The sequence below is a fragment of the Pinus tabuliformis genome, chromosome 1_2 (genome assembly GCF_031772625.1).
Source record: "Pinus tabuliformis cultivar Carrire ecotype Pingquan chromosome 1_2, CPIR1, whole genome shotgun sequence".
NCBI classification, from domain to species: domain Eukaryota; kingdom Viridiplantae; phylum Streptophyta; class Pinopsida; order Pinales; family Pinaceae; genus Pinus; species Pinus tabuliformis.
In genome coordinates, this window is record NC_142298.1 from 1,098,095,042 (window position 1) to 1,098,111,405 (window position 16,364).

The following is a 16,364-nucleotide window of genomic DNA, read 5'->3' on the forward strand; positions in this document are numbered from 1 at the left end:
TGCCTCTTTGAGGGGGAAACCTCCAATAGAGCATAGCTCAATTACATACTCGATGATCTTTTCCTTACTAGAGTATTTAAAGATAAATGACATCCAAAAACCTAACTACTAGTGGACCCTTGCATAACACATCTTATCCACTTTATTTATTAACTATGGAACATTTACAACTAACTGTGGTCCTTTTTATCTAATCCGGGTCAACCACTAACAATTATTAATGCAAACTTTATTAACTCTCTCACTAACTATGACTCTGACTCTTCCCATTGGGCTTATTACAAAAATAAAGGGATTCGGTTTGGACCCTAACATGCCCTCACCCATTAAAAGAAGCCTTTTCCTCAAGGCTAAAGCTGCGGAAACTACTAAAGAATAGTGGTTGGTTCCTAGGTCGCATCTTCTGGAGAGAAGTATTTCCACTTGATGAGGATTTCCTTGATGGTGTGGCCACAAATATTTAGTTCATGAGTATTGAGGGCCTTTAATGGTTAGAGCCAAAGTGATCCTTCCTCATCCAATTCGGGTAGACTTGTTTGAACTCTACAATTATTCTCCACCACTTTCTTGAGGCATGATACATGGAAGACTGGATGGATTTTTGAAGTAGGTGGAAAGCCCAGTTTGTAGGTAACTACTCTTACATGTTGAAGTATATGATAAGGCCCATAAAACATTGGTGCTAGTTTTCAGTAGACATTTTCTTTAAGAGATTTTTTCTTAGATGGTTGGAGTCATAGGAATACCTTATACCCTTCTTGCAATGAGCACTTAGAATGATGTTGGTCATCTTGTTGCTTCATTCAGTTCTGAGCTAGATGTAGATTATCTTTGAGATGAGTAATCATGGTCGCATGGTTCTATAGGAGTTGATTAACTTTCTATACTTTAGAATATCCAGGGATATAAGAAACGGGTGATGGTGGGAGTTTTCCATACACCGTCTCATATGGAGACATCTTGGTGGCTTCATTAAAGTTAGTATTATACCACCATTCAGCTAAAGGTGGTCACTGTACCCATTGATGTTGCTTGTCTAAAGTGAAGCACCTCAAATAGGTCTCCAAAAATTTGTGGATTGTTTCTGTTTGACCATTGGTTTAGGGATGATATGCGATAGTTAGTTGGAGTTGTGTGCCCTTTAGCTTGAAAATTTATTGCCAAAATTTGTTGGTGAAAGTGGGGTCGAGATCAGGCACAATGGAGGTCAACACGCCATGCAATTTAAAGATCCGGTCTAAGAACACATGAACCACCAAGGTGGGGGTAAATGGGTGTGGTAGAGTGCAGAAATGAGCATATTTAGAAAGTTTGTCCACAACTACCATGATGACTTATTTGTTGCTTGAATTTGGGAAAACAATGATGAAAGGTAGACATCAGTCCATAGAGAAGAAGGGAGTGACAATGGTTGTAAGGTTCCTGGTGACTTGATTGTTTCCCCTTTGTTGTGTTGGGGCACATCACATTGAGCTACAAAAGCAAGAATGTCATTTTTCATGCTAGTCCAAAAGAAAAAATTACATGTGAAATCATAAATCTTCTGAAAGCCTAAATTTCTTGCAATTGGAGATGGGTGAAGCTCGTCTAAGATGCAGGTTTTGAGGGTTGAGGCTGGTGATATAACTAATCAATCCTTGTAGCAAAGAATCTCATCCTTCAAAGAGTAGTCTGCTGAGGAATTAGGATCTTCTTTTAAGTGATTAATGAGTTGGGAAAGAGAGGGGTGGGAGAACCATTCCTTGCAGGCCTCTTAAATCCAATATTGTATGGGTAGAGAGATTGATAGCAGGTTTCTCTCATCCTGAAATTGGTGTGATAAAGCATCAAACACTACATTGTCACACCCTTTCTTGTAAATTATCTCATAATCATATCCGAACGTTTTAACGAGCCATTTATTTTTATGCGGCGATGATAGGGATTGCTCCAGAAAATATTTTAGGTTGTGATGGTTCATGCAGATTTGAAAATGTTGCCCCAACAAGTATGGCTGCCAGATGACTACTGCATGTAATATGGCCGCCATTTCTTTCTCATAAGTAGACTAACCCAAATGTTTTCCACTGAGTTGTTCACTGGTGAAAGTGAATGATCTATCTTTGTGAATTAATACAGTGCCAATACCTGTACCAGAGGCATCCCATTCAATCACAAATGATTTGGTGAAGTCGGGTAGGGCCAATACAAGAGTGGAGCACATGGCATGTATGAGAGCCAAGAAGGCTTGTTGTGTTGCATTAGTCCAGAGAAATGAATTTTTCTTGAGAATATTAGTGAGGGTTCTAGCCATGCGTCCATAATTGTGGACAAATTTGTGATAATATTTAGTGAGACCCAATAATCCCCTCAAACTCTTGAAGGTTTTTGGTTGGGGCGAATCTTGCATTGCCTTTACCTTTCTTGGATCAAAACTCACTGCATCACGACCCAAAATGTGTCCCAAATACTTGACTTCTTCCATGCCAAAAGAACACTTGAATAATTTGAAAAATAATTTGTGATCTCGAAGCATTTCCAATATCTCGCCCACAAGATAAAGATGTTTGTCCCAAGTTATGTTGTGGATGAGAATGTCATCGAAGAAGACCAAGACAAATTTTTGGAGATATGGTTTCAACAGGTGGTTAATGAGGCTTTGAAAAGTAGATGGAGCATTATAGAGACCAAATGGCATGACCAAAAATTCATAGTGGCCTTCAGGAGTTTGAAAGGCAGTCTTAAGAATGTATACTTCCTTCATGCATATTTGGTGATAGCGCGAGTCGAGGTCTAGCTTGGTAAAGAATTGAGCACCATGTCATTCATCAAGTAGATCATCAATAACTGGAATAGGAAAATTTTCCTTGATAGTGAGCTTGTTAAGGGCCCGAAAGTCTAGACAAATGCACCATTCTCCATGTCTATTTAGAACCATGACAACTGGAGATGAATAAGGGTTGATGTTGAGACAGATGACAAAGTATTCAAAGGAGTTCCTTGACGATTATTTCAATTTATTTTTTTTTGGTAAAAGGATATCGATATGGGTTGACATTAGGTAGTTGGGCATCGGGGACCAAAAGGATGTTATGATCATGTCCAACCCTAGAGGGTGGAAACTATTTAGGTTTGTCAAAGATCCATTGGTGGTGATCTGATACCTATTGCATCTCAGGATGAATATGAGGATTAGTGGATTCAATGGCCTGGATGGAATCAAATTGGGTGACTACTCCATGATGGACCTTTTTAAAGTATTCTCCATTTGATGCGAGCTAATGATAGTAGGAGCACTTGTGTGGAATGCCTGCTTAAAGCTCATATATGACTCCTAGAAATCAATTTTGATAGGGCCCAATGTGCGAAGCCATTCTGTACCCAAGAAAATGTCGCAACCACCCATTTCAATAGCAAAAATATGGGTCTTTAGGTGGTAGTCTCTCATCTAAAGCTTAATATTTTCACAATGGCTATCACATTTCATGGTTCCCCCATCAACGATATGGACTTAGAAATTAGATATCGCTCACACAAAGCAATGAACAACCTCTGTGACTCTATTATGGATAAATTTATGAGCGCTCCCACTATAAATCACTACCACTATTGGTTGATGTTTAATAGCTCCTTGGATTTTGAGAGTCTGAGGTGAAGAAATGTGAGCCAAGCCATGCAGTGATATAACCAACTCGCCTGGCGTAGCTGTGAGATCATTTTCAGTTTCTATTTCCCCTCCTTCTTCCTTAGGCACCTTGAGGGATGGATCTTCCTCTATTCAGGTGTTATCAGTAGCATTAATTTGAAATAATTTTGGTTGCTTGTGTTTATGTCCAAGGGAGTACTACTCATCACAGTAGTAGCACAATCCTTGTTTTCTCCTTTTGGCCATTTTTGTTGGTGACACATTTTGAACCTTAAGTGTTTGGGTGGGGCCCTGAGCCTAGGTGGGACACTCCTTGGCAATGAAATTTGGATGATTGGACTGGGAATTTAAGGTGATTTCCACATCTAAGGCCTTGCGACATGCGTCCAATCAAGTAGCGGGGTGGTGCATCCAGACAGGGCTCAGGTGGCTTCTTTTATGCTATTGATGAAACACTCCAAGTAGAAGTCATCTCCCAAATTTTCAGTTCTAATGGCCAATTGCTCAAAGGCTGTAATGTAGTCCTTTACTGTACTTGTTTTCCAGAGCTTAGTGAGACAACCCAAAAAATTAGATTCCTGGTCAAAGTGATCACATATGGCTTTTGAGAACATGTTCCAAGTTGCTCTCCCTGGATAACATTTCTGATGCCACTGCCACCACTTCCATCTCTTTGGTCCAAGTAAAGGGCTCCCACATGTAGTTTAGTTCCATCTTCGCAGATATCATTAAGGGAGAAATATTGTTCCATTTGTGCTACCCATACTACAGGGTTAGAGACATCAAATTTGTACATGTCCAACTTGGGTGTCCGGTGGTTGGAATGGTGGTGATTTCCATGGAAGTGAATGTGATGGATGGATTCTCCTTCTATGTGTGCATCAACACTAGGCTCCTCCCTATGAGGCTTTGTTATAAGGTCTGCTAGTTGTGAGATATGTTTGGTAATATTTTCCTAGAATTCGTCAAATATATTTTCAAGGTGGTCAACCCACTCGAATACCTTGTCCATAGCCATAACTTGAGATATGGTACGTAGAATACACCAACCCTGATCAATTACTTAAGAGTAGTTGTCTTGGAAATAGGGCAAGCAATGGAATCTAATGGCGTGGGTTACTTGAAGCCCCATCATAAAAAAAAGGAATTTGGGACCGCCCAAAAATTGGGTGCTTACAAGTGAATGGTACCACCATGACTTGCTCATCATCCTTAAGATTATGGGCCAAGTCTCCTGCAAGAATCCCAGGATGGTATCAAACTCTTTTTTTTTTATATCTATTTATTTATTTATTTTTAGGGTGAAAGGAGTTTTACTCCCCGCTGATGAATACCGGAGTGGTCGAATTCCATAAAGCTTGATACTGCCTGATATCCTGCAAAAATTGGGCCTGCAATATAGCAATAGGAACTCCAAGGTCTGGGTACTACAGACACTACGACAATCTATTCTATACTATCGTGACCACTCATTGTACAAAGAGTCTTATCTACACTATAAAAAAGCCAACTACTTACTCTAAGTTGTACGACAGTGGAAAAAACCCAACTACTCGATCTGGTCTAGTGGAAAAATTATAGGGTGATCTTCAAATGATAGAGGGAACTATGGCCACAAAGGAGTGTGAGGTGATAAAGATCACAATATATGGAGGGGTCCAATAAGAGTACTGACCCAATATTTTAGGGTGCTAACTAAGGAGGATCGATGTTACCCTTAGCCGTACCACCCAACTACCCTATTGCATGTGCATGTAATCTCCATGAGTTTTGTGTTCAACAGACTGTAGCAGTAAGACGAATGACAACTTATCTATGGTTCATTTTTAGGTGATCCTAGGGTGCTTTTGATATACCCAAGGGTACGTGGAAGTGCACTATATGCGCGGTTCTTTCTAATGTGATACTACTCCAAGGGGTACCCACAGCGATTGAAAGGGAGCCCAGCAAGCGTGACCACCTCTTGTAGTTCCTGCATGCATGCCTCGCCAAATTTGCGGGCTTATGCACTCAATGACAGATCCCATGGTTTAAAGACGCTACAATACGTCTCTACCCTAAAAAAAAATATACAAAAATAGGAGGTAGAACTAGCCTTGGAAACTTCTCTTATACCACATGTTATGCTCTTGACCTACAAGAAATCCAAAATACCATAAATACAAAGAAATATAGCCCATAACACAAAATTATCACATGAAATGAGAAAAATTACAAAGTATTTTATTATTCAAAAACAGATTCAATGCTTCTTGCCTCTTCGAGGGGACAACCTCCAATAGAGCATAATTCAATTACAATAAGATTCGATGGTAGTTTCCTTACTAATTGAGAGTATTTATAGCTAAATGACATCGAAAATCCTGACTACTAGTGGTCCCTTGCATAAAGTGGGATAACCACTTTCTTTATTAACTATGGCCCATTTACAACTAACTATGGTCCCTTTTCTCTAATGCTGGTCAACCACTGACAATTATTAATGTGGGATTTATTGACTCTCTAACTATGAATTTGACTAGGCCCATTGGACTTATTACAAAAATAAAGGGGTTAGGGTTTGTTATAGACATTTTTGTGCCCTACAAACCGAGGCATGAAATGTCCATAAACCAAGGGCTCCTAAGTCCCTAAAAGTGTTGTTCTAACCCCTAAAGGAACAAGGTCAACAGATTACAGCTTCTCCCAGAAGTTCTCCATGAGAAACTACTCAGAATTGGCCAAAACAGGATCATTGCAGCTGCTCCACTGGCTAAGTGCGTTGCGTCTCACCTGAATACACTGTGAGGGTGCGTCGCATTTCAAAAGTCCCTTCTGTGGGGTGCGATGGGTGAGAAATGACAAATAGCAGTGTCATTCCGCAAGGTGGAGAGGCAATGGAAGCTTCCAGAATCTTCTCCTATGACACTTGCCTCACTGAATTCGACCAAGGATGAGGAAGAGGCCCTCGGTCTCCAAGTGGAAGCAAAAACTGTCAGAGAGAAGACACTAATCAAATCACAAGCTGACTCATCCCCCTTACATATATCTATATATGGATCCCTCATCCCAGAGATCCAGAGGCTGGAATTTTGCATATTGTAAGGAATTGCTCTTGGTTTCTAGAGACAAACATCAGATTGTTGGGTGATCTAAGCTTTGTTTGAGGTGAAGAGGGGCTTCTTTGCTGGGAGGTTGATGCTGGGTCGGAACAACTGGTTGTAACTCCTCCTGGCTCTTTTCTTGTTTATCAATAAAATCTATTTGAGTTTTCCCCCATGCTTTTGTATCATTGATGCTTGTTACATTTGTATGGTCAATTTACATCTGATCCTAGATTGTTTATGATTATAGATCCATGTCATTGTATAGTGCTATGCTTCTGTGATCTTACAGGTACTTTGTGAAGCTGGGCGTGCAAGGGAGTAGGTAGCTGAGGACCATCAAAGAAGAGAGGGATCAAATCGAAGGATAAGCGCAAGATAGAGGTTGGTCTTTCTGTTCCTCTCTATCTATAATTCATAAAGGAAAAACATAGGTAGCTTTTCTCTGTTTGTTTCTAAGGTAGCTGTCACACCTTAGTGGGATAGAGCAGTTCTAAATAGACACTTTTCCCTGTAACAAAATGGCGACTCCACTGGGGACATAATTAGTTTGTTTGTTTATCATTCTTTGTTGTCTATTTCATAAACTTACAAGTAGCATTCGAACTGCATTTGCCATAACAAATGCAAAGTAGACAACTGCTACTTCAATCCATCTACTGGATCTATTTATGACTTAAACAAATGATTCACAAACTATCTGATTGCCCTTGTGATAGCTCTTAGATCCTCCTTAGATCTACCCCTGATTATTGCATTACTGATTGCTTTTTACTCGGCCAAAAACCAAGAACTGAACTGCAAATTGTGACCTGGAGACCGAACAGAGTCTCGTTTCTAGCCCAGTGCAGGTACTGTTAAGAGATTTTGAATTTTAGCGCACTTTCCGAGTGGACAACCTGCGTTGTATTTTAGATTCTCTGTGTTACAGGTGCGCTGATCAGACTAGCTCTGTGCAGTTGTGGTTTCTGTAGATCATTATTTCCAGTTCTATTCCTGGATTTTGCTGCCTGTGATCAGTATATGTCTGTTTGAAATCCCTTTTCCTTGCTATTATTCTTCCTCCTTTGTACAAAATAAAGTTAGATGTTTTTGTGTGTTTGTTGAGTCATTTACAGTTCTCCTTTGCAAAAGTAGTGTAATCGTACTGTCGTCCTTTGATTTGAAACTGTCGCAAGTGTCGATTTCAATCATAAGAAAGAGTTTGATTGTTGTTGATGGTCGATTATCCTGTTACTGTTTCTTTTGGTCTGAATTTGTAATTTTCTAGTGTTAAGAACGAGTATTCATTTCAAAATCGTAAGGTGTTGTGATTGTCTCCATTTTTTGATTTCGAAAAGAAACTTGTTTATATTTGTCGCTTGAAAAGAAATTCATATTTGTTCATCAACTTTCTTTTTAGCATCCATATACTAAGAAAGTCAAAAAACAAATACATGCATGTGCATTTGCATATAGACAGTCTGATTGGCTTGATTTAGGAAAGTGCATTTAGAGTGTGCTCTTTGCTCTTTGTGAAAAGATTCTGTCTTTCTTTTCCCTAGTAGCTAGGATTTTCATTACATAAAAGAGATAAAAAGTTTGTTTATCATCTTAGACTACATTTTAGGAATTATATCTAAATCTCGTGGTGAATCCGAAAGACAAAATTCATAAACAAGATCAACTTAAAATAAATTCAATGAATCTAACAATGCTTTGGAACTTAACGCACAACATTTAGAAGTCTAGGCTAGAGACGTATTCCGGCATCGTAAAACCTAGTAACTGTTGTTCTCACTGATGGTTAGGTGATTCCTCCACTTTGAGATGATAAGTGCCAGTACAGACTTGTGCTCCCATGTACTGTCGAGTATATTTTGGGAGACCCCAATAGGCTTAAATCCTTTATCCATAGGAAGCCGTGTCTGCCGCCCTATCGATCACAATGTACTGAACACAACATTCGGGAAGATTGACTGCCATACCGTAAAAAGTATTCTGCAGTTTTGCGATTGGTTTGGTACTCCCTCTACCTAGATTTCCAGAGCAGTCCCTTTCATTCCTTTTCAGACTCCTTAATGGAAAAGGTCCATCTGAGCACTTGTCACTTCAGGCTCATTAAAAATCGAAGGCGACTAGAGTCATCTTTTGTTTTTTCTCGACTCTTAAAAAATGAAAAAACAAGTTGTGTCAAAGCGTCTAAAATTCATTTAATTCGGAAACATACTTCCCCTTTATTTTAGTTGATCGAGTAATCCACAATCGTGGAAGAAATTCAATTGAAACCTCGTCGTTTGCGGAGGCTTACGAGTCAACTGTCTTTGTCTCCGGAATCGAAGCCAGTACGAACAAAGCGAACTCGTTTAACCGGTTCCAAATCTCCTATTAAAGTTAGAACAAGTGTTCCAACGACATCAGAGACTCCGGTTACTCCAAACATTTCTGGAATCCCTGCCTCTACAGAAGAAGTTCAGCAGCCACAGAAGGACAGTGATACTGATCCTAGTCTGAGAGTAAACACTTGTGTTACCGAACCAGTTCCACTTTCGACCGGTTCGGAGAGTCTTTCTCTTCAAACATCTGTCGCTGTCGATTCCATACCTTCTTCGGCACCAGAAATATTTTACGGACCTGATGGTATTCCCCTTCCACCTGGTTTGATTGCCATAGAAGAAATTGTAGAAGATCCTCCAACAAGTACTCCATCGCAATTTGGAGTCGGGATCACTCTATATCCTTCTTCATCAGAAGTTAGTCTACCACCAGCGGAAGCTCCTGTAGAATCGCTAGGTAATCTTTTGGATAGACTACAAATGTCTGAACAACCGTCAACATCTAGGACTATGTCGTCTGACACAGCGATGGTAGAACTCCCTGCTATCACTCCGACAATGTTCGCTGGTATACCATCTGTCCCGACTAGCTCTCAACCGTTAGAAGGAGCCCACTCAGGGGCTATTTCGACAGTATGGTCTGTTCCTGTTTGTTCATCCAGAATAATATCCGGAAACTCTTATGTTGAGTCTCAACAAATTGATCCATTTGGAGGTCAATTTGGGCAATCCGGTCCCCAGGGGCAACAATTCCCTTGAGTTCTGGATTACCACCGTATGGGGGGTAGTATACCCTTTCATTATCCCCTCCGGGAGGATATCCATACGGGAGTTCACAACAATATTCAAGTTATACTGGAATTACCTCAAGCGGTTGGGTACCAATGCTACCTCAACAACCAAGAGTTGTATATTCGATGCAACAATGCTTACCTATGTCAAATATCCCAACTACACCAGCTATTGTGACGGTGTCGCAAGTTCAAGCGCTGCCTGTTGTATGCCAACCTCAGGTTTCTCAGGTTGTAATGCAACAACCCCTTGACCCTACAACTCAACCACAATCGCCGACCGGTGGAACGACACAGGTTCAGACGGGTACAATTACCCCTCATCTTGGTCAAACTGTTAGTATTGGGCAACAACATATGGCTTCACAACCATGGCTGGTGCAATACCAACAACCGCAATTCCAACAAGTATACCAAGGATCTGAGCAACAAATCTTTGCTAATAGTGGACAGTTGTACATTCAAAACGGTCAAAATAAACCATTTTACAATGGTCATGCCCACCAACCTTACCAAACATACCAGCATCAAATGCATTATGCTGGTATGCAAAGACCAACTGCTCAGGCAATCCCATCTTATCCTGGGTATGCTTCGCCTAACTTGAATCAGCAGTTACCCTTTGTGGCAACTTTAGAGTTACCTGATTTAAATAGGTTAACAAATGATCCAATCGCTTATGGCCCTTGGTGGCCGGCGATTCCGCATAAACTTCCATCAGATATTCCTAAATTTAATGGAAATCCGGGTGAAGATCCATCGAATCACGTGATGACCTTTCATCTATGGTGTTCATCAAACACCCTAAATGATGATTCGATAAGACTTCTCCTCTTTCAAAGGACGTTAACGATTCCAATGGCAAAATGGTACATCGAATTGCCTAGTGCTTCATTCGACAACTTCAGTACCTTAGCCACAACCTTTTTAACCCATTTTCAGTTACCAATAAGGTACGAAATGGGAACCAAACTTCTTACCAATTTCAAACAGACGACGGCCACTCACATATCTGATCATATACATGAGTGGCGACGTCGTCGTAGAATGGTAAAAACGTATGTCCCCAATCAGCTCTTAGCTGAATGGTTTATCAAGTCATTACTACCTTCCATCACGGAAGATGTGGCAAAGGGGGGAGTCGTAACAGAAGAGCAAGTTATCGCTCGTGTGCAATATCTTGACTTGATTTACACTCAGTCCGGCATGTTCTACGATAAAATACCTGACGCCCCTAGACCAGAATTCTCAATTCCTCCTCCTCCTAAATCGAACAATGACTCTCATGCCGGCGATGGTGTGATTGGCACAACAGACACGAAATCGACAAAGGCTACATCCAAAAAGGCCCATAAGATTTCAAGTCAAAATGCAAAAGATGAACTTCTTGCTTCGGAAGTAAATGCCGTATCAACAGATAAAGGCAAAGAAACCAAACAACCAGGGAGCAAGAAGAAAGGCAAAGGGAAGAAGAAGAAACAGGAGGAATCATCACCTGAAAAATCTTCTTCAAACCCTCCTGGAGATAGGAAACCAAAAAATCCATGCCTCATATGCGATGAGGATCATTGGACCACAAGTTGTCCACACAGAGCTGAGGTTAAAAAATTCTTCAAGAATTCGAAAACCTCCGCAGTGTTAACTGATCCGTTTCCAAATCCAGGAACAAATCTGGTTGAAAGTGAAAATGCTTCCCCGTCCCAAGTGCTAATGTTTTCAGTTTCAAAACAGCAAAATGATGCTTTGATATTGACAAGGAACAAAGATTATGGGAATCCACAGCTATCGAACAACAAGGATAAAGATCAACCTAGTAGTTCGACAACAACTTCGATAGAAGTTGTGCCACCCATCATCCCTGAATTGACAATAAAACTGCCAAAGGGAGTAGTACACAAGTCGACGTTTAATCCCTGCGCTAGAGCGGCACAACATTATAATATAGTGGAAGATTTGGCCCAATCGCCATCCGCTATGTCGACTCTTGAAGTACTATAGAATTTCCCATCCCAAAGGCAGGCTTTATTATCAGCCATTGGTGGGATAGACCCAAAGGATTCCAATCTTGTATCCTTCGACCATAAAGGATACAATCCTCAATTACCAGCTCAACTAGCTTTCCTTGTTCAAGTGAAAGCCCTCAACAAAACTGTTCATCGAACAATTATTGATGAGGGAGCATCTACATGCATTATGTCGATGAGTTGCTAGAAGACTTTAGGATCTCGAACCTTGTCGCAATCTTCGACGACATTAAAAGCATTCGACGGAAGGACATATACCCCATATGGTATCCTAAGTAACTTGAAAGTTGAACTAGGAGGGAAAACGGTAGAAATAGATGTTGAAGTCATCGATGGGAATCTTGATTACAACATCCTACTAGGAAGACCATGGATATATGCTATGGCGGCTATTGTGTCGACCTATTTTAGGAAGATTGCATTTCCCTTTCAAGGAGGGATTACAATCGTCAATCAACAAAACTTCCTCCTCAATGGTTCTCAAGTTACAGGAAGCATTCCCATGATCCATGGAAGCTCCCATTCGCTTCAAAATATCGGGGCAGGCCTACTAAAAGATCCTATACTAATGGGAACTTTCGCCTTTCCACCTCCAATCAACCTGGCGAAAGTGGAAAGATGACCTTTACCATCCTTCAGTCTTTGATTTCCTATCAAATACTGTAAACACGGTGGATTCCGAGCGAAACTTGTCCAACATTGAAGAGACTATTGCCATAAATATCTCGACCAAAACAAATGTTGTAGAGAATATTTATGTTGGCAAATGTTGTTCTCCTTCAGAACTGGAAATATATAACGCTCTTTTTCGCGAATTCAGAGATGTCTTTGCTTGGTCATATAGTGAAATGCCAGGCATTGACTCGAGTATCATTGAACATGAAATTAAGATGTATCCAGATGTCAAACCAGTACGACAACGGCTAAGGCAGGTGCACCCCAAGAAAGCCGCTGCCATTAAGGCAGAAGTTGAAAAACTTCTCCATGCTGGTTTCATCTACCCGGTTCCTCTAACCGATTGGGTATCGAATATTGTCCCTGTTATGAAAAAACAAGGAACAATTAGAGTGTGCGTCGATTATAGGGATGTAAATCAGGCTTGTCCAAAAGACAACTACCCTACACCCTTCATTGACTAGATAATTGATGAATGCGCCAGATGCGAAATCTTTTCATTCATGGATGGATTTTCCGGGTACAATCAAATAAATATCCGCCCACAGGACCAGTCAAAGACTGCATTTATTTGTCCGAGGGCACGTTTGCATACCGAAAATTACCCTTTGGTTTAAAGAATGCAGGGGCAATGTTTCAGAGGGCAATGAATTATGCCTTCCATGACATCAAAAACATCGTTCAACGATACCTCGATGACCTTTTGGCTCATTCGCGAAATCAGACTGACCACCCGTAGCATTTAAGAGCGATATTTCTACGTTGCCGACACTACAAGATACGACTCATTCCACACAAATGTGTATTTTGCGTCAGTTCTGGTCGTTTGCTTGGCTTTGTAGTCTCGAAGGACGGGATTTGTCTCGACCCATGTAAGGTCTAGGCAATCATAAATTTGCCTCCACCTTCGAACTTTCTTCAGATTCAGAAACTCCAAGGGAAAGCGAACCTTCTGAGGAGGTTCATTCCAAATTATGCCGAACTTGCTAAAGGTTATCCACGTCTTTTGAAAAAGGAAGTGCCCTTTGTTTGGGATCCGGTTGTGCAAGCTTCCTTTGATGCTTTAAAAGAATCACTAATGAAAGCATCATTAATGTACGCTCCTGATTATCAAAAAGATTTTAACCTGTATCTGGCTGCAATGGATACAACCATCACAATGGTTTTAGTTCAAGAAGTCAATGGAATAGAACATCCCATATATTATCTAAGTAAAAACTTAAATGATATAGAAAGCAAATATTCTTACGTTGAAAAGCTAGCACTCGCAGCTATTCAAGCGATACAGAGATTTCGACACTATGTCCTCTTTCGGAAAACTACCATTCTGTCAAACTGCACCCCCATGACTTATATATTGTCGTGACAGTTGCTAGGGGGAAAATATTCAAAATGGATAGAAATCCTAAAAGATTTCGATCTGGAATTTGTAAAATCCAAATCGAAGAAAGCTCTAGTCTTCGCAGAATTATTGTGCGATCTCCCATCGTCGTCCAACGATGAAACTTTCGAAGAAACAATCGTGGACAAAATTTTGTTTCTGATATCTTCAAGCAATGAGTGGTATGGGGATATGATAATTTATCTCCAAACCCAAAAATACAGGCCAAACACCTCCCACTCCGAACAAAAACGTATTCGATACCAATCAAAAGACTACATGATCATCGGTGATACACTTTACCGTCGTGGTATCGATACAGTTCTGAGAAGGTGCCTCACCCATGAGGCCGAAAAAGTCCTGAATGATTGTCATTCAGGCGCGTGTGGGGGGCATCAATCTAGATATGCTACATCGCTAAAAATCTTACGAGCAGGATAATTCTGGACAACAATGTTCAAAGATTGCATAACCGCAGTCAGAAGTTGCCATGCTTGTCAAATTTTCGATAGCAAAACCAGAAGACCACCCGCACCTCTGCAGCCAATAGTTGTTATTGGGCCATTCGCCAAATGGGGCATCGATTTCATGACATGTAACCCCACCTCGACCGGGGGGCATGGGTATATCATAGTCGCAGTTGACTATTTTACCAAATGGGCCGAGGCGATGCCTACATTGGATAATACTGGTGAAATAGCTGCCCTATTCTTTTTCAATCATGTAGTCGCCAGATTCGGCGTACCACAGGCTATAGTCACAAATCATGGATCGCATTTTCGCAATCACATGATGGTCGAATTAGCTGCCAAACTAGGGTTGTCTCACATCATCTCTACTCCATATTATCCGCAAGCCAACGGACAAGTTGAAGCAACCGAAAAGGTCCTAAAGTGCATGCTACAAAGGATGATTGGAGTTCACAAGAGAAAATGGCACCTAATCCTGTACTCAGCTTTGTGGGTTTACCGAACATCGGTAAGGAATGCAACCGGGTTTACACCCTTCCAACTGGTATATGGCCTGGAAGCAGTCTTACCAATCTAGTGTGAAATCTCGTCTCTCAAACTCGCAATTGATCTCCTCCCCGGAACTTCAGAAGAAGAAGCTCGTTTCTTGGAATTAATCCAATTGGATGAAACCCGTCGTGATGTCGCTTTGGCTAACGAAGCCCATAAGAAACGAGTCAAGGCGCAGTTTGACAAAAATGTCAAACCCCGTGTTTTGTCAGAAGGTGACTTGGTCTTGCTTTACGACCAAGAATCCGATAAATTGGGAGCAGGTAAATTTAAGTCTTTATGGATGGGCCCCTATATTGTTAAACGAGTGTTAGCAAAAGGAGCCTACGAGTTAATGGATTATGACGGAATTCCACTAGCGCAACCTCATAATGGGTTGTACCTCAAGCGTTACTATGCATAATGGTAACCTGTATGCTTTTGTTATGTTTTTGTTTTCGCTAAAGTGTTTATTTTGGTCAAGTAATCCACTTTTTACATTTATTGCAGATGTCAAACCTATTGGAGTCATGTGTTGGATATGCCGACGGAGCGAGTCGTAGTTCACGAACCTATCTTCCGCAGCCTGGGCTATTTTTGATCCAAGCGGCGAGTTAGTAAGTTTCAGAGGGGTATGTATTGGTCGATCAACAAATAACATCGCTGAATATAGCGCGTTGATAGAACTTCTCTCTGATGCCATCACACATGGTATACGTCGACTAATTGTCAGGCTAGACTCACAGCTCGTAATACTACAACTCAATGGTATATATTTCGTCCGAAACCCAGCTATTTATCGCATGTTCCTAAGGGTTAAGATTTTGGAAAGACAATTTGATTTTATTCAATATCAACATATTTCCATAAACTTAAACACATTAACTGACTCATTAGCAAATTATGTGTTAGATAGACATTTGCAACATTTATAAAAAGAAACATACCATCAATGTTTGCATTTGGATCATGTAACTTAACCAAAGTAAAACTCCAAAAATAAAAATATATATAACTGTTTATGGTTTACACATAATGTTTTGTAACCAAGACAAAATCGGTCAAATGACCCAAAAACTCAAAATGCTAGGGGGTACCCTCGTCTAATGATGCTCGTGATAGCAAGTCACAGCCTGTGCGATCATGCGTAAGAGTCGAGTCCATCGTCTTGGCACACCAGTAGTATGTCACTGTAACTGCAAAGGTAGCTCGTCAGTCCTCACATCTGGAATGCCAAGAGTGAGGCCCTCAACCTGCTCCTGTAATGCTATGAGAGTCTCAGCCACATCAAGGTCACGAAGGATAGCCCTTCCGATGGCCTCTCCTGCTGGGGGGCAGCTGGTACTCTCAAGCGAACTACTGGACGAACAAGACCAACATCTGCATGTACACATGAGTTTGATTAAAGTCTTGATATAATAAAGCACAAGGACATTATAAACGAAAAATGATAAACAGAAATATGGTCAAAG